Source organism: Cricetulus griseus, chromosome 5, assembly GCF_003668045.3.
Source record: "Cricetulus griseus strain 17A/GY chromosome 5, alternate assembly CriGri-PICRH-1.0, whole genome shotgun sequence".
In the NCBI taxonomy this organism is placed as follows: domain Eukaryota; kingdom Metazoa; phylum Chordata; class Mammalia; order Rodentia; family Cricetidae; genus Cricetulus; species Cricetulus griseus.
This window is the reverse complement of record NC_048598.1, coordinates 44,904,878-44,925,835: the sequence shown is the minus strand read 5'-3', so window position 1 is coordinate 44,925,835 and position 20,958 is coordinate 44,904,878.

The window sequence follows — 20,958 nt, the reverse complement described above, 5'->3', positions numbered from 1 at the left end:
TGTGTGTAGTTGAGTATTTTCATGGAGAAGTAAATGACATTTTCTGCTCTGTTCCTTTTACTTTTGAGGTTACAAGCTTCAATTTTTGCTTTCATACTCTTGAGAAATGCCATATCTTTTTATAGCATCTTTCCTTTCAATTTTCATTTATAAAAAGAGATTTTTACCTTGTGAAGGACATAAGAAAGCTTCTTATGTAGCCACATGCTTCAGGTAATTCTGTTTACTTTTGCAAACATTTTCTGGGGAAACATTCTAAGGAGGACACAGGACAGAGTTAGCAATTTAAGGGCTCTTAGATCCATGAGTAGAGACCATAGCCAGCCTAAAATAAAATAATATAAAACAAAAACTAACACAATGTGATTGGACAAAACAAACAGTTTGAAAAGATCTCAAGACAAGGTACAAGAAAAAAATATAGATACACACACACACACACACACACACACACACGTGTGTGTGTGTGTGTGTGTGTGTGTGTGTGTGTGTGTGTGTGTGTTGGAAGTCTTAATACATAAGTAAAAGACCTGTTATGGATCCATGCAGATTCTGTGCATGTGCCTCAGGCCCCATAATTTCATGTGAGTTTTGATCAGTTGATTTAGAGTTAGAGGAACTTGCTCTTTTAGTCCTCCATCACCTTTGTTTCTTAATTTTTTCAACCTCCTTTTCTGCAAGTTATCTTGAGCCCTGGGGTGAGTAATGTCTGATGGATACACTTTGTTCAGGGCTAAGTGTCCTAAGGCCTCTCATTCTCTTCATGATATCAGACTGTTTTTCTCAGTATTTGTTCTGATCTGCTTCTGTAGGAAGCTTTCTTGATGATGGGCGTGGAAGTTACTGATCTGAGAATATAGCATAATTTCATTAGGACTTGTTTTATTTGCGATTTAAATCAATTTAAATTCAGAAAATTAGTATTTTGTTTTCCCCTAGGCCCTATGGAATCCATTGTCAGGTTCTTTGTCACCCAAACTTTATCAGGTATAGGATACATGTTGCAGAGTGATCCTTGAAACAAATTAGGTAGTTCTTGGTTACTTCCACCAGTTCTGTGGCAACACTGAACTAACAATATCTAACAGGCAGGACACCATTGAATATCTAAGTATTTGTAGCTGAGTTAATGTTTAATTTAGCTTTTGTTAGCTTCCAACAATCCTTCCAGTACCAAAACCCCTAGATTGTAGGGCATCCTTCTGACATCTCCATGTCTTAGGAGTTGTATAGATTTTTGTCTTTATCAAGGAGGTCCTTCTTTCAGTTTCTGCAGCGCAACCTATAGTTGGAATTGGCCTGGGTTCCTTGGAGGTTGCCACAGGAAATCTTTGGACAATGCTGCTGCTTGTTTTTGCTATTTTTGCTTTTTTGATCTCCTTCCTTAGCTTGCCTTGTTCCTAGCCAGCTTTTTTTTATTTTTAATTATTCCATTTTCCTTTTCCCTCTGGACTTTTAGATTTCTTACTTCAATATACTTTACTTTCTTTATTTCTCCATGTATGTCTGGGTGACTGGCCCTGACATCTTCCTCTCCCTTTTCTCTTGCTGCTCCTCCTTTTCACGGTTCTCCTTCTATTTATACTCTCTGCCTGTCAGCACCACCTATCCTTGCACCTGACTCACTATTGGGCATTCAGCTCTTTATTATAATCACCAGGTGTTTTAGAAAGGAACAGTAACACAGCTCCACAGAATTAAACAAATGCAGAATAAACAAAAGTCATACATCTTAAAATAATATTCCCCAACAAAAAAATTTATTGTTTGTAACCCAATCCCAATACAGGAATGTTATTTTGGTGATGGGATTTCTGGCTAGGGCACTGTCTCCTCATTCATTTACTTCATTTAAACAGCTTTCATATACGCATATATTGTATAAAGATTTTACCATATTATCTTTACATTTATTACCTCCAAATTACCCTCAATTTTAGCTGTCTCTCAATTTATTCCTTCTCTCTTTCCCTCCTCTGCTCCAACACTTGTTTCTCTCATTCCAGCATCCCAAATCATTCATAACTAGTCTATTTCCATTTTTTAATGAGATATTTTCCCCAATCCCTTTCTCTATACATATGTTTTACACTAAATTGTTACATGCAGTTTTCTATATTGTTTGGATTTTCATTTGCAGAGTAAACATAATCATGTTACTTTTGGTCAGCTTTTAGAGGTAGCCTCACAGTAAATGAGAATATACAGTAAAGGCAGAAGGAGCCCTATGAAGACAATGAGTGTGTACTTTACAGAATATTGAGCCTTAATATTATGTATGCTACTAGCATTTAGGGACCCCAAATTACTTTCTTCACTTGTAGCAAAACATGGAAGGATAAGATAGGGTCTTAAGATGAAATGGTATTATTTATTTTCCTTTAATAAAATGTTAAAGCCAACTTATACAAAAGTAAATATTGTACTCAGGGGTTTTGCCTTCCTGGTAGGATAGTGTACACAGGTAATACTTTGGTTGTGTTGGTAAAACACAACACTGTCATTAGTCTTGATTACTGCTATCTTGTGCACATTTTGGGACACTATTACCTTCCAAATTCAGGGACTATTTGAAGCACTCCTCAGAATGCCTACACCCTATCCATTGTGAACTGGTTGAATAATACAAAAATGAGCCAGTTTGAGGTTGGTTCCTAAGGAGATAATGTAAGAAACTGAAAATTAGAGTTTAAGCTACATAGGATTTGGATTATTTATTCAAAGAGAGACCAGGCAAAACAGTTGTGTTTATTTTTATCATTTGTTTGTTTGTTTATTTTAGGCTTTATCTACTCCAATTCAGGGACCATGTTATTCAGATATTTTAGTTTTAGAATTTAGTTATGAATAACAGATGCAAAACATGTGGTTGTTATGAATGTTTCAAAGAACCAATTAAGACCACACAAAGCAGAATCTAATTAAAGTCATAGGGAAGAAAGCAAAAAAGAGTAATGTCATTATGGCAGATTCAATGGAGTGATGGCTAAATTAAGTGGGGAGACATAAAAGATAGTTGAGATGGCTTAAAATAAAGATATTGATGGAAGTGCAGTAACTGAACATAGGAACTAGAAATATTATATTGAATGTAAGTTTAGTTTGGCTTCATATAGTGTGGAGAAACAGAGAGAATCTCAGTGTGGCTCAAAATAGAATTACCTATTTCATCTTTATTTACTAAGATATAATCATTCAATTCTTCACTTTCAGTAATGTGTTTTTGAAACTGGTTAATCTGGTCATCTTAATTTAAAGCTTAAATCTAAATTGATTTATTGAGGGTATATGTAATTTCTCGAACACACACACACACACACACACACACACACACACACACACACACACACACAACCATATGTCTGTGTGACAATTAATCATCTTTTCTTCAACCAGGGAAGACTTCTATCACAGTTTGGGGCCCTAAAGTCTATTCTACAATAACTGGGGCCTAGACATTTTGTCAGACGAGAGCTTTCACTAAACTGTTAGGCAGGTTTAAGTATGTGCTCATCTGTGTTGTCAGTGGCCCATAGAAGGGTAAGGTCTGCCATACTCTCATCATTTCTTTATACTTTGTAAACAGAAGTGTTCACTTCCCTATCCATTAGTGCACTGCAGGCATTATCAGTCCAGAGTTATAAACTTGCTGTTAGATAACATTTCCTCTAGTGACAGGGAAATGAACATCTGATAGCAGGCATGGGCCACTCTCTTTTATATAAGCCATCTTCTAAATCTTTGGCTCTGATGGACTTGAAAGATCCATTTTGAATTGCAGTTCTGAAGGAGAACTTCAATCAACCATTCCAATTCCATCAAACTATAGCAGAAGACTTCAATTTTGCATTAAGTTTTGATGTTTCAGTGTTAGCTATTCAGGCACTGTGTTTGTGACCTTACCACACTCATATTCTTCAGTTTGTTCCATACATTTGGTTGCTCTGAAGATCTGTTTTCAGTCCTGAGACATATTAGAGGCATTCTACTTCCTGATCATATATAAGATGGGCTTTAAAACTAAAAGCACATGAAATAGTACCTTTGAAATATTATATATGCATACATATACATATATCTATATATGTGTGTGGTCTTCATTGTACCAAAGGTGCTCATGAATTAAAATATGCTTTCATACTAGAAAGAACTTCTGTTTTATCTACTTAAAAATTTCAGCTTGAATTATTCAAAGTATACTAAATTTATATTTTGGAAAACAACTCCATGATTAAAACTCAGATTTATACAGTACTTCATAACTAAGAAAGAATTCATTATAAATTATATATTTTTACATCATACATCAGGTGTGCATACACACTTAGTTTATGCCCCAGAGAATGACATCTAGTATTACATCATTCACATTTTACCTTGGAGAATTTCATGTGTCTGCAATTTTTCAGGGAGAATATATGTGATGACATTTAAAAATAATGTTATAAAATAACATGAAGAGATAACAGAATATTCAACAAGGTTTTTATCAGAGATAACTCACCACCCTTTTTCCCTCTAAATCTATATTGTGAGTACCATATCTTTATTATTTATTCCAAATTATTTCAACATATACTCTTAAGGCTCTGAGATATGTTTCTTAATGTGCTGCTTGTGTTTTATCTTCATTATTTTATTGACACATTATTATTTCTCAGCTATACTTGCTATAATTTTTTTTCATCTGAGAAATTTGTGTTTCCAAACACCCCTTGAAATTTGTAGATATTATACTTGCTAACTAACATCTAACTATTTTATTTTATTTTAACCATGAATGGATTTATTTGCTCTCAATTGAAATTGATTTTTCATGGAAGTGTTCAACCATCATCAATTATCAATGGCATTAGTAATATTTTTCTTATTGAAGTCTAGCAGAATCAAAAGATATGAATGGCTGATTTCTTCCATGAATCTAGTGCTCAAAAGACAGGTCAATTTAAAATACATAGAATTATCAAACACTTAGCTACATTTTTGATACTAATACATACAGTGCATAGCTTATTTTATCTTCACATAAAAATTCATATCAGAATAAAGTATGCTTACTATTAGTATATAGTTTATTTAAAAGATAAATCAGAAAAATTAATCATAATATTAACACATGAGAATATATACTAATAAAATTATTTGGGCACTATAGTTGTTTAAACCTAAACTTTGAATAACATATGACTGTTTACTAATGTTCAGTATATCCTCATATTGACATAGTTAGTACAAAGATATTTAATGATTCAACTGAATAAATTTTTAATACCAATTTTTAATCATGCAAGATGATTCATAGAGAAAGTTTAGAACAATTGTTCTATTTTAGCTATTCTGGAACAGTGTGCTTGCATCTGCCCATGAACCTGGAAAGTTCACCTGAAAAACTCTTTGGCAACAACTTGTCTTTTATTTTTTTACATTCATTTTGCCTTGAGATCTTGTAGCAACAGGAGGTGCAATGAAAACTTGATCCTATCACAAGCAATTTGGCCATAGTAAAATATGAGAGCAGATGATGAAATTGTGACATGTATGTCGCTTAATTAAACCTTATACTGAATGCGTATAGTAATTGCTTACAGATTAGTATCCACACATATTTTTATTTGCACTTTGGCATCAGCTTTAGATATGTATAGTAAGTCATTTGTCTATGGTTCATATTTCTGGATGAAATGAAATTTGAAGAATTGATAAAGGAAATACCAATTACTTACTATATCATGAATTAAATTTTAATAGAGGAAAAAGTTGCTCAAAATTTTAGAATGATTTTTAAAGATATTCACTTTTCATTATCTGAAATCTATTTAAGCTGAACCTAAGATGAGATTCTCCAGAGTGGGGTCGTTTGAGGGTTAGACAGGGCTGATTTAGTATTAACATGCAATTTGTATGCAAACTATTGAGAAATAGCTCTTAAAGACTTTTTTTAAAAAAAAATTGTTTACCCTCCTGATTGCCTTAATCACATTTTTGTTGGTAAATTGCTAAATATCTCCTGGATCATGTGGCGTGCGCACACACACGCGCGCGCACGCGTGCGCACACACACACACACACACACACACACACACACACACACACACACACACACACACACATACACACACACATACATCCCACAAATAAGTTGAAAGACCTTTGATGGCTAAAATTCAAGCAACCAATATAGACAAAAGTATTAAAATACTTAAGAAATGAAGGTGGGATTACAGAGATTACTCAGCAGTTAAGAGCACATACTTTTCTTGTACAAGGGATACTAACAAGCTGTAACCCAGACTCAGAGGATCAAATACCTTTTTCTGTCCTCTTCATGGACCTGCATATGTGTGCATTTACATCCAGAATAGACATAAACATATACTCAAAATGGAAAGTAAAATGAGACTTCAAGGAGAAATGAAGGCACCATGTGAGAACACTTGCCTCCTTGGTGATAAAGCAAATGTTGAGGACTAAGATGTTAACAAAATTAGCAGCTATGGATGATCTAGCCAGCCTGAGTTTTGTCTCAATTATAAAATTTCTTCCCAATTATTTTAGGACCAATACATGTAATTTCATAAAGCTCCTGACTTCTAAAGTACTTTTTCTTAGTTTGGGTAGAAATTTCATATCTTCAGTACGTACAGGTTTGATTCAAGGACATAGAGGAATGTGTTGTGTTAACCTTTCAAATTGTTTAAAATGGATCTTTATTACTTTTAGCAAAATAGGAAGTAAAATTTTCACTCAAGTTTTACTCTAAAGAAAATTCTGTTCTTTTATTAAAAAGAATGCTTGCACACAAAATACACAAAATATCAATTTAATTTTCATTTCATTGTCTAGCTGGGAAATTATGCTGTTATTCTGATTAGTATAATTTGAGGTGGAATATAAGAAAAAATGGCACTTAAAAAAATTATATTCTCTCATACTTTCCATCATGTCTGTAGTTTTCCTTTCTCTATTCCACCAATTTGTGTCCCACTTCTGTCCTCCCCCAGATCCACTTCTCCATTTCCCTTTAGCAAAGTGTTAGCATCCCAGGCATATCAACAATTTACAATAAAAGTAGATACAAACCCTCATATCAGGGCTTTACTTGGCAGCTCAGTAGGAGGAAAAGGTTCCCAAGAGCAGGCAAAAGATTTAGAGCCACTGCACTATCACTGTTGGGAGTCCCACAAGAACACCAATGTATACAATATTTACATACATGCTTAAAAACTAGATCAGGCCGGGCGTTGGTGGCGCATGCCCTTAATCCCAGCACTCAGGAGGCAGAGGCAGGAGGATCTCTGTGAGTTCGAGGCCAGCCTGGTCTCCAGAGCGAGTGCTAGGATAGGCTCTAAAGCTACCCAGAGAAACCCTGTCTCGGGAAAAAAAAAAAAAAAAACAAAAACTAGATCAGACCTGTACTGGCCCCCTGATTGTACCAACAGTCTTTGTATGCCCCTGTGATCCATGCTTAGCTGAGTCTGTGGGCCAAGTTCTAGTGGTGTCTGTGACCCTTCTGACTCCTTAAATCCTTCCTTCTTGACCCTCAGTTTAGGGTTCCCCGAGCTCTGCTGAATATTTGACTCTGGGTCACCTTATATGTTCCCATCACTTCCTGGATGAAGCCTCTCTGACGACAATTCGGCTGGGAACTGATCTATGAGTATAGCAGAATATCATTCATTAGGAATCATTCCATTTATATTTTTCCCAGTCACATTTGGTTATACCCTAGGTTTCTAATTTCTGTTTTTTTTTTTAAAGTATGAAAGTGTATGGTTATTTAATCCAGCTTCAGTGATTGTTAACATATTATATTGGAGATTCTATTGGAGAGTTCAGGTTTCAGCACTCTAATGCTCAGACATGTAGGAGACCTAGAAATTACTTAAACCATTGAATTCTCATTGGCCAAGCTTTCCTACTCACTACTTGGTTTCCAGTGGTAAGATATGGGCCTGCAGATGTCCCTAGGTAATGGCAAGAGATTTAATTCTGAGCTAGAAAGTCTTTGCTAGGTAGCTCTAAGTTTGCCAGTATGAAGAGGCTTTGTGCTATGCCCTGCTCAAACACTCCTAAGAGGCAGTAATGTGCAGACTGGAGTGAGGATCTGGGCAATGAGGAATTTGTGGTGAGCATGGTGCCATGGACATCCTTAGGTTGCCTTGGAGACCTGAGAATCTCCTGAGGCCAGACAGGTGATGCCTCAAGTGCTGCCACTAAGCCATTTCTAATCGGCTCCCTTTGTCTGTTACTAGGATGTCTGTGTTTGGAGTTTAAGTATGTACCTTTTATAGATTCTAGTTATTGTTTCCTGTCTAATGTGTGTCTGGTAAACCCATTAGTAAATGTCAGGTCAATTGTCCACTCTATTTGAATCCACACTTATCCCTATATTATTAGTTTCACTGTTTCCTAGTATTTTCCTTTCATAATTTATATCAATTGTTATATAATAAAATGATTTATATTCAGGGTGAGAAGAATCCAGTTTTATTCTACTGCATGTGAACCATACTTTTCTGAGGACCATTTGTTAAAGAGGTTTTCTTTTAACCCAGTGAGTATCTTTGATGCCTTTTCAAAAATTCTGGGGGTAGATTCTACTTTCCCAGAATATGTCATTTATTAGAAACAAGATTGTTTTACATGTCAATCCCAGTTCCCTTTCCCTCCCCTCCTCTGCTGCTACCCACTAACAACCTTTCTATCCCATACCCTTTCTATTCCCCAGGGAGGGTGAGGCCTTCCATAGGGGATCTTCAGAGTCTGTCATATCCATTTGTCTAGGCTGAGGGAGTATCCCTCTAAGTGGAATTGGCTCTCAAATTCCAATCCAATGCTAGGGATAAGTACTGATCTACTACAAGAGGCCCAAAATAGTTATCTAAGGCACTCTCACTGGCATCCACTTTCATGGTGTCTGGATCAGTCCTATGCCAGTTTCCCAGTTATTACTGTGGGGACCATGAGATCCCCCTTGTTCAGGTCAGCTGTTTCTGTGAGTTTCACCAGCCTGGTCTTGACACCTTTGCTATTCACTCCTTGTATGGAGACAACATAACCGTACCGTCTAAGGGCTGGCTACAGGTATGCTGGACCACTCCTGTCAGGGTGTGGTCAAGGTGTGTCAGGGTGACTTAGGAGAGGTTTTAAGGGAGAGACAAAGCACATGGTAGCTCTCTTACCTTGCTGGTTTGGCACAATCATCCTTCCTGTTGGTTGGTATTTATTTATTAAAAGTTATCCTAACCTTAAGGAGTATGCATCTGTTATTTACCATGATAACTCTTCCCTCTCTGCACGTGGATTCCAGTTCAGTTCAGTCTGCTTCTACTTCTATCAGCTGCTGGATTAAGGCTCTAGGATGGAATATAAGGTAGTCATCAATCTCATTATCATGAGAGAGCATTTAAGGTGGCCTCTTCACTATTGCTTAGATTGTTAATTGTAATCCTTGTAGATTTCTGGATGTTTCCCTGAAGCCTAATTTTTCTTTAAATCCACAATGGCTCCCTCTATTATGGTATATCTTATCTTTCTCTCCTCTAATCTTCCCCTGACTCAACCTTCTTCCTCCCTCGTGTCCTCCTAAATCCTCTTCTTCTCCCTGTCTCATTCTCCTAGCTCCCCTTCCCTTCCCCCAATGTTCTCAATTTGCTCAGGAGATCTTGTCCCTTTACCCTTCTCTGGGGGACCATGTGTGTCTCTCCTAAGGTCCTCCTTGTTTCCTTGTTTCTCTGGTGGTGTAGATTGCAGGCTGGTAATCCTTTGCTCTATGTCTAAAATCTATATATGAGTGAGTACATTTCATGATTGTCCTTTTGTGACTGGGTTACCTTGCTCAGAATGGTTTCTTCTAGTTCCATTTATTTGCCTGTGAATTTCAAGATTCCATTATTTTTTTCTGCTGAGTAGTACTCCATTGTATAAATGTACCACATTTCTTCCATTCATTCTTCAGTTGAAGGGCATCTTGGTTGCTTCCTGGTTCTGGATATTACAAATAATGCTGCTGTGAACATAACTGAACAGATATCTTTGTTGTATGAATATCCCTGTTTTGGGTATATGCCTAAGAGTAGAATTGCTGGATCTTGAGGTAGACTGATTACCATTTTCCTGAGGAACTGCCATACTGATTTCCAAAGTCACTGTACCATTTGGTACTCCCACCTTCAGCGGAGGAGTGTTCTATTTTCTCCACATCCTCTTCAGCATAAACTTTCATTGGTGTTTTTGATTTTAGTTACTCTGAGAGGAGTAAGGTGGTATCTCAGAGTTGTTTTGATTTGCATTTCCCTGATGGCTAAGGATATTGAGCACTTATGTGTCTTTCAGCCATCTTAGATTCCTCTATTGAAAGCTCTCCATTTAGTTCTGTACCACACTTTTAAATTGGATCATTTGTTGTTTTGGAAACTAGCTTCTTGAGTTCTTTGTAAATTTTGGAGATCAGCCCTCTGTCAGATGTGGAGTTGGTGAATATCTTTTCCCATTCTGTCAAAAATCAGGTGTTAATAGGTATGTGGTTTAATATCAAGAAATTTTTCTAGTTCTGTGAAGAATGTCACTAGAATTCTGTTTAGATTTTGATGAATATGTATGTGCCTTTGTATAATATTTCTATTTTGACAATTGAAATTCTGAATGTTTATAACCATGATATCTTCCCATTTTACATTATCTTTTCTGTTTAACATCTTTGATAGTTTAAAGAGTTTTTTAAATATATACTGTAAAAACTTAATTTAAATGTAATTACATCATATCCACCTTCAGTCTACCTGACTTGCACCTTAAATATCCACCTACCCACCCTTCTGCAATCAACACCTCAACTTTTGAACTTTCATGTGACATGTAAATATAGATAAATAAACATAAATATAACCTGCTGGTAATATTAGTGTTGTCTTTGTTTATATGCTACAAGATCACTTGGTCTTGAATAACCCAACAGGGGCATCATACTTCGGGGAACTAATCTCCTCACCTCTCTGTCAGCAGTTAATTGCTTATAGGTTCCTAATTCAGACATAAACCTGAAAACTGTATTTTCTTTATCATTTTTTCTGTGTTTTACAACTTGTCTTCTTGTCCCCACTTCCTAGCTATCTTTTAAAGAAAATTTAATTTACACACCAAATTCATTATTATACAACACATATAGAAGGTCCTCATCTATGACAACATCAATGTCAAGAAGTATTATTGATTTTTTAGTTTGGTTGATTAAAATTAACTGCTAATTTCATTCATTTAAAATTTACTTCTGTATCTGAAATTATATATATGTACATAATTTCTGTATATAATTTATATCATACATATGCACCATGCATACACAATACATGTAAATCATATATACACATATACACCTATACATATATATGAGATGAAATTTATATTCATTTATAAATTTATACTTAATGTATACACTCATAAACACACCTATATATACACATATGTATATGTATATTAGATTAAATTTCCACACCCTTCCATAGAATTACTGTAAGAGCCTGAGCTGTTATGTCAGAATACAATACTGAGAAGAGTGACAGGCAAGTATATAAGCAGAAACAAGCACAGAAGTGCAACAGCTTGTCTTGTATAATAAGCAAATAGAACTTTCATTCTCTCTGTATTTTGTGAGTTTAATATATCAAATAATAATTGACAGCATCACTTTTCTGTCTTTGCCACTTTGTTGTGAAGTTATTTAATCCCAAGTATGTATATTTGTGATGTATCATGAATTCTGAGCACCTGGCTGTTCTCAAAATTATTAGTTGAGTGCATTCTTCTGGAGTATTATTTATTCAAGAAATAATGGGACTTCACTAGTTTTATGCCCCCCTAAACACTCTAATGGATCTGATATGACTGAAGGCAACAGAATCTTCCAGATATCACAGAATTTTTTGTTTAAAATGCAGGAAATGTGAATAATTCATGCCTGACAAAGAATCTAGATTCAAGGATCAGTAAAAGAGAGGGAGAGGGAAACAAATCAGGAGCAATGAAAGAAGGAAGCAGTTAGGCAAGATGTCACAGATAGATGTAAAAATTCAAAATGATGCCCTAATGTGAATAAAAGTTTTTACCAATTTCTAATAGTTTTATTTAGTTATCATTGAGAAAAGTTATACATTTTCTACAGCCTTTTACAACTATAGTAGACTTAAAGTCAAATGTTTTAACTCCAGTATGAAGGAAGTTGGCAATAAATAATATTTATAGTATTAGATTTTCCCTTTTGGATAAGCAGTGTCCCTCCCATGTGCTTATATATACTCAGAATATTCCATATGAATATTCTGATATGAATATTCCATATGAAAATGCAAGGTCATCTTAATCATGCTGTCTCCTTGATCAGGTTGGTTATTATTATCAAATTCAAAATCAGATTTCTTTTGTAAAATTTTAAAGATATTTCATGACAACCTAACACTGGGCAACAGAACTTGTCCCAATCTTTCATCCTAAATCAGACTCAGACCACCACACAGTGTTAGCCAGATGTTTTGTAACTGTTATATATGAGTTGTATAAATTATGTCTAGCCTTTCTTCAGTTTTAGGAAGTATAGTGAAAGGGAGCCTCAGAAAAATGACTGATTTGTTGCTAAGGTTTATAGTCATAGTAGAAACAGAATCTAAGTGTAAACTCACTCACCAGTCAGCACCAACATTTGAAATTTTGATATACTGGGAGATGCTTAATATTTTTTTCAAATACTGTCATTGCAGAAGTACACTATGGAATTTAGGAAACTACCTTGAAGATAATCAGGAATCATACAAGATTTAAAATCTTATCCTAGTTTTCTTGATTAAGATTATCTTGAAAAACTAACACCTATCATTTGATTACTAAAAATATTGTTTATGGATCTTATGACAAAAATATATATTTTATATTTGTTCAAATGTTACTTTTTAATATCTTGAGCATCCTTTGCAAGACTTAAAACCTCAATTACACTAGTACTTAGAAAAGAACTGCAATATCTCCTTACATCATCAAAATCTGTCATGTCAATGCCAACTACCAGTTATATTTCCTGAGTCTGGGAAGCTTCCAGCTTTATGACAGTTGTTAATTGAATCCATGTGAATATTTAGTACCTATGTCAATATAACTTGGATTCATTTTCTGCATCTTCCTTTGTACATCACTTGGGTTGATGAATGATTGATGGTGAATGTAAATATAATCCTTTAATGTGGATGAAAAAATCCATGACTTTAAATGTAATTGTTTAAAATTGTGCTATTGTTGAGCCACAAGTAATACTAGGTATAGGGAAAGAGCCATCAGTAATAACTTTTGAGCAGGCCAGGTATCTTGTTGGGACTGAAGAATTTAACTCAGGCAGCAAAACTTGTTTTTCTATATTTAGTAAAATTTTATATCCTTGAAATAGTTTTATCTCTTAGAGCCTCTCAAGATGTTTGTATTATGAAGCTAACAGCAAAATAGCCAAAAAGCACAGTTTCAGGAAAATAGTTTCTTGTAAATATAAAATGTATTTTTTCTGATTTCTAAAAATATATGTGCTGTTACTAAGGCTTAGAATTATAGCTAAATATAGTAGAATCTAAAGGAATTGAATCCAAATAATTTGTCATGGTTTAATAACCACAGCCTGGATGATAAATGAGCAAAGAACTTCTTGAAAGGATGAACATAAAGTAAGAATTTAAAAGTGTTATGAAAACAATGAGCCATTTTTAACATTTATCTGACCTACATTTATAAATGGGATGAGAAAAGTACCTAAATATGCCAAGCACATGCATCAGTTTCTGTGGCTTGAATTACTAGGATCCAGGAACTTTTATTTCCTCTGTAATAGAGGTGATCACAAAGTTCTTTATAGGATGCTATCTATCATTTCCATAATGCTGAATAGAAAAGAATATTAACAGAAGTAAAAGGAAATACAACTGTATAAGTTATAACTTTCTTTATGTCATATAGTCAGTATATAATCAAAGCAAATAACCTTCCATCTTACCTGAAGCATGACTGAATCTGGCTGAGTTTCTTACAATAGCACAGTGTTTTTCTCCAAGATGTGAACATGCTGCTCTCTGGAACAACCATTTTTTCAGCATGTTATTGTCTGGAATATTCATAAAACACATGTACACAGATGTGTACATTATCGCTTACTTACCCTCACTGTACTGAGTACATGTTGTCATTTCTAAATATGTCTTCTTAGTAAAACTCTGAGACAGTGACTTAAAATAGAAAAAAAAGCACACTCATGCCTCTAATTAATTGACTTACTAGTTACCAAAGCTGAGATAATCATAGAAGAAGATATGATTGAACTACAACTTTGTTTCGGTTTGAAGAGAGACATGCCAAGAAAGTGAGAATTTCCTGATATGAGGAAGGAAAAGAATAGTCTTTATAGGTAGATACCTAGCAAACACACACAAAAGTCTCTAAGGGCAGACACAAGTCTGAAGAAACCAACCAAAAGGTAAATAAAATCTAAATATTAAAAAAAAATAGGGTGAGCTTAACACTCAGATATATGGAAATTAAATTTGTCAGAAGCTAAATAGAGCTGGAAAGTAGATATATTCCAACTTGAATATCAGAAGATGACACGAGTCAGACTTGGGTATAAGCCAAGTCTGGATAATCAAGATGGAGAACTCAGACACATTGGGCTTTTCAAGACTGTGGGATAAAAGGTGTCCATTGCTTCCCGCATCCCTTTATGTTATTCTGAAAGACAACAGAAGAAAATGAAGAAGCACCTTAGCATCAGAGTGCCCACTCTCCTCTATTTGCAACCAAATTGCTGGCATTATAGGCAGATGTCACTATTCCTGGCTGATGTATAATCACCGAGGACGTTCACTTTGTAGCAATTCTTAATTATACTAATGCAATGAAGAAGAGAAGTGATGCATTGGAAATATAGTCAATGGCAAAATGTAAATTAAAACTTTAAAAAGTGGTACACTATGGAGAAATTATTAAAAACCCTTACAGAAGAGGGCATAATGTGCCAACAAGTTTAAAAATTATCAGCATTTGCTGATACCTGACAGATCAGATAGAAGTAATTTATATCGCTGATTTTGTTTTAATAAATGAAACACATTAAAGAAAGAAGGAACTGAGTTTAAACATTCCTAAAATGCACAGGAAAATTTTGGAGGTAATTAGTACCAAGGTATAAACACCTAAGTAATAGGAATTCAGTAATCATAACAAAAATAGTTAAGCCAAGAGGCAGAAAGGAACATTTTGAGCTGGATTATCTCAGATTTACTTACTGTGAGTGCCAAGCAAGCCAGAAGGTTAAGAATCTGTCAGCTATTCATTTGGAAAAATGAAATATTATGGTACACTACAGAAAAGAAAGGTATTATTAAATTGCCAAAATAGACCATATACATTGACAAATTTGAAAAGGTTAAAAAATGCACTGCATTTTTGGCAAAGCAAAATCCAACAAAATAAAAATAAAAAATTAAAAAAAAGCAACCAAGGGACAAATGTGACCACCAAGCACATGACTGTGGGGTCATTTTAGGAGCATTCTGACACAAAGATACCTAGACTTAGATTTTATGTTTTTAATTGAATAAAGACAACATTAAAGCATTCCCAAATATTAAGCAATTAAAACACTTGGAAATTTCCTTCACGAACATTAAAAACTGAGGTAAAGTAACAGAGTGACTAAACAGAAGAGGGTTTAAAATCCAAGAAATGTGTCAAACTAACTTATGACTAGAAAAGAAAGAATTGCTGAAGGATCCAAATATGCACTAGCAAGGAAAAGAGAAACATGGACACATGGCTAAGTGTTGGTCATTAAATAATAGGACACACTTGAAGGATTTGGTATTTAAATTTCTTCATTACATGTTTGCATGTGTGGAGGAATGCAGTATATGTGGCACACAGGCTAAGGTGCCCATGAAAACATTCATATGTTGGTTCGTTTCTTCTACTTTTACATAAGCTCTGGTATTCTGAAGTCATTAGAAGTTTAAGTCAAATGTTTTGCCCATTGACCTGTCTTGGTGGACCATAGTTTTAACCATGCTATAAATTTCTGAATATGTTTAAATAGTTTGAAAATAAAACAGAGTTATATAACATATCTCCTTCACTTTCCTCTCTTCAACTCTTCACATGTATCCCACTTTGAGCTCTCTCGAATTTACTGCTTAATTAAATTCTAAATATGTATACTTATACCCACACATAAGTATATGTCACCACTCATCAAATAATCATTTGTTTGCATCAGAAAAGAGATCATTACAGAAAACCCCAATTGATCAATATCCGGAGACTAAGTGAGTGGTGATGCCAGACCCAGCTGATCTGTCTACAACACAACACTTACAATTTAACTTGAATAATAATAATAGAAGAACTGATAGACTTTAAGAGCCAGAGGTGCAGGAAATTTGCTTTGAGATAGTTTTTCCTGATAAAATGCCAGAAAAGTTGTACACTGATGTCTCATCAAGATGACTTGTGAACAGACAGGGTGATGATCCTAATAGTTGTGTTTCCATGTAGCCATGTTGATGACACTAACAGTTATGCTTCTTTGGAAAGGGAAAATTTCATGAGTCCTCAGTCCTAGACAAAGAACTAAAGACAACTAATGAATGGCATGAGTGGGAGAAATAAATTCCCAAGGGAAGAACCCCCAGATTGGTTATCCAATGCCAAATAGTCTGTTTTGACCACATGTATATCATACAAATAATGTTATGCAGACTGAACATGTTTTATGTGCTTAGGGATACACATACATATACACATAATTGTGGTTGTGTCTTTGAAGAAACAAAGGAAAATGTTTGTAAAACAACATTAGGATGGAGGTAGCTAGATCTTAAATATTCTCTAAGAGCTTTATGTGAAAAAATACTTATATCTATTTTTGTTTTTTTATTTTATATATATTTGAATTACAAACAAGATTGAATTACATGACAATCCCAGTTCCCTTCTCCCTCCCTTCCTCCCCTACCAACTCCAACTAAAATCCTACCTATCATATGTCCTTTCTTCTAATCTACACCTGACTCAACCTTTCTGCTTCCTCTTGACATCTGCATCCTTCCTTTCTTCCCTTCTCTTATATCTATTTTAAAATCAAATAACTGTGAGATTTAAATGTTTAGTAAGAAAATAGGAACCAAATTATATAAGCGTGAAATAAACGAGGAATCCATGTGTGGAAACAAATTAGTAAATTTGCATGAATAAATGCTCTGACATTTCTAAAAAGCATATAACTTTGTTATTTATTTATTTATTTATTTATTTATTTATTAGTTCTAGTTAGGGAACAAGCTTGTTTCACATGTAAGTCCCTTCTGACTCTCCCTCCCCTCACCCCTATCCCTCCTCCCCGACCCCCGGCCTACCCCACACCCCATCCAACCACCACTCCCCAGGCAGGGTAGGGCCTTCAACAGGGATGCCAATAAGGAGGCCCCTGAACTCCAGGGAACCTCTGGAAGTGGACTAGCATTTTTCCCTGGTGTAAGAAGGGACTTTGAGAGCCCATCCCAAGTGAAGGGATACACTCTGGCTGTGGACACATGAGGAAGGGCATTGGCCCAGCACAGGAAGATTTGGTGGACTTTGCAAAGTAAACCTTATTTTTAATCTGATAGTTTTCTTATTTATATTTTAGAAACAGTCTTATTTTACATATCAATCCAAGATCCTGCTCCATCCCATCTTACCATGCCCCCCACCAATTGCCCAATCCACACCCTTACCCACTCCCCAGGGATAGTGAAGTCTTCCACAGGGGATCATCAAAATCTGTCACATTATTTGGGGAGGGCCTTGATCTTTTTCATGTATGTGGGCAATAATAATATCCCTCCATAGGGAATGGGCTCCCCAAGTCCATTTGTGCTCTAGGGATAAAGACTGGCTCCACTGTTAGAGGTCCCATAGACTGCCCAGGCCTCCTAACTGCCACCCACATTCAGAGGGCTTGCTTCAGACCAATGCTGGTTCCCCAGCTTTACAACTATTGTCTTTGTGACCTCACCAGGTCTAGTAAACTGTTTCTGTGGGTTTCTCCAGGACGGACTTGTCTCCTTTGCTCATCCCTCCTCCTCCTCTACAACTGGATTCCAGAAGTAAGTTTTTAGCTATCAGTGCCTGCTGCTTCTTTGATCACCAACTGGATGGATAAAGGCACTAGGATGGCAACCAAGGGGGAGGGTATCAAAAGCAGCCTCCCCGCTGCTGCTTAGATTCTTAGTTGGGGTCATCCCTATGGATCACTGAACATTTTCCTAGTGCCAGACCTCTCTTTAAACCTATACTGGCTCCCTCTATCAAGACATATCCTTTTTTGCTCTCCTCTATTCTTCCCCTCTCTCTGTCTTCCTGATCCCTTTTGTTTTCCTCCCCACCTGTCTTCTCCCCTTCTCTTTTTCCTACTTTCCTCCTCCCCCCACTCCTTGTGCTCCCAATTTGTTCATGTAAACCTTATTTTTATGTACAAATTTCAGAATATATTATTATAGAAATTCTCTGAATACAAAGAAGAATCATGAATTTGAAGGCAGACTGGGCTACCTAGAAAAAGAAGAAACACTCATTGTAAAAGAAGAAAGAAGAAAAGAAGGAGGAGGAGGGAAGAAAACAGGAGGTAGCTTGTCAATTGACGAAATGGTATATGAAATACAACACCAGAAAATATAATATTATTTTAAAGGTTATGCTTCTTAGTTATATGCTGCATATGTATATGCAAAGTTATGTTCACATGAGTACACACATATGTGGAGTTCTGAAGACAGTATTGGCTGTCCTGAAGCTATCAAACTTAACTTTGATTTGATTTCTGTAATTCCTGCCTCTTTTTAGTCAAAGTTTAATAAGTTATTTCTGCTTTTGGACAGGGTTTTGAAATTTTTTAGTAATAAAAGGCAACAGCCACTTTTTTAATACTTTAATGAAAAGAAAACATTTGAACATTAAATTAATAAACATATTGCTTAAGTTGTGACCAAATCATATAGTTAAAATCACAAGTATGTTGTCTTAGGGTTACTGTTGCTCTGAATAGACACCATGACCACAGCAACACTTACAAATATATAATTGGGTGGCTCATTTACACTTTCAGAGGTTCAGTCTGTTATCAAGACCATTAGTATGGAGGCACATAGGCACAAGTATTGATGGCTGCTACATCTTGCAGGCAACAGAAAGTCTACTGACAGTCACAATGTGGGAAGATTGAGCAAGAGACCACAAAGACTCCTATACAAGACACACTTTCTCCAACAAGGCCACATTTCTCAAACAACCACACAGTTCTTCCATCAGTTTTATTTTAACATTAGTCAAATTATAATTGCACAAGTGACAGTTTCATTATGCTGATTCATTGCAAGCAAAAATCACTATGTGTCTGATTATAAAATTTAAAATTGGTAGAAAGAACAAAAACTTGAGACATATAGCCTTTACATATATTTATGTAAAAGGTCTTCAATACTTGGGGAGATATGGAATCCTTGTTAGATTCACTCTATTCAAAATTACAAATTGACCAAAAATATCAAAACCAAAATATTAAAGATTAATTAACACACAAATGAAAATTTCTGTGATTTCAATAGAAAATTAAATTAGGAAGAACATTGATGGATTATAATAGTTTTTCATTAATGGTGGAATTTATAATGTATTATGACATACAAGGATTTTCATGTTATTATTAATGAAAGGATTTATATTTAGGAAAAATGCATATGAATAAGACAAGCAACCATTTCCATTTAGCACAATAACCTTTCTTGCCATCTGGCATGCCAAGTAATATCATCATACAACATTGCATTATGTCACAATTCTGTGATGTTAGTAGTTTCTTTAAAATCTATTTCAGGTGAAATCAGTGTCATTCCTACCCCTTCTAAAGGAATGACGGCTGCTTTTCTCTAATTTTTCACTGATAAAATCAGGCTGGTGCCTCCTTTTCTTCATGAGTTTGTCACAGGAATGAACACAACACAAATACAGAGGGAAATGTAATTAGTAGAAATGGGGAGAGTTTTAGAATCTCAACATATAAAATTACTGCTTAAGTAAAATGCTTTTATAAGTATTTTCATGGCTACTTTGGTACAATCTTACCAACAAAGAAATCTGAGCAGTCAGCAGTCTTTTAAATTACTAAGACAGGTCATAAGGAATAAATGCTTAAAAATAGTGTATCTAAAAATAATTCCATGGGAGATGATCAAGAAACGATTAGTGCTAATGTGAATGATAGAGAAAAGCAGTGCGGTCTGGTAATTGGTAAATGGCCATAGCACTATTATAGAGGTCCTAATTCATTGTCTTAGAGAGACAAAATGCTTTGGTAGACACAATAACAATTGCCTACTCTCAAAGTATAAAACATTTCATCTTTTATCATAAGTGTGAAATCTAAAAGACGATATAAAGCTCCGATTTTTGCTCTTCAATAAAGTGATGTTAGTGTAATTTAATATAAGATGCACATGACCATTATCACCAAAAGTATTGCTTCCTGTACATTCTGATATATTAAAGGATATGTTTACTAACATGTAACGGGGCAACTTGAAGTCCAGATTTAATCAGTTTGAATAAATTCTGTCTCCTCAAGAGACTGATTCTACAAATTAATTACACTTTAATAAGAACCAATTTCCCTGCCATTATCCCATGCTCAGTGTTCATAAGAGCCTGTACAAAGCTGCTGCTCATGTTGGGAAAACACTCGCAATACACAGAAGCCTTTACTTCCTTAGTATTATGTTATTATCAAGGTTTGAGGCAAGTTAGACAGCGGGCAACACATTTTGAGACAAACATTATAATAAGAACAACATGAAGGTATGTAAGATAGCCATCAATCTCTTTATACGGGAAGGACATTTAAGGTAG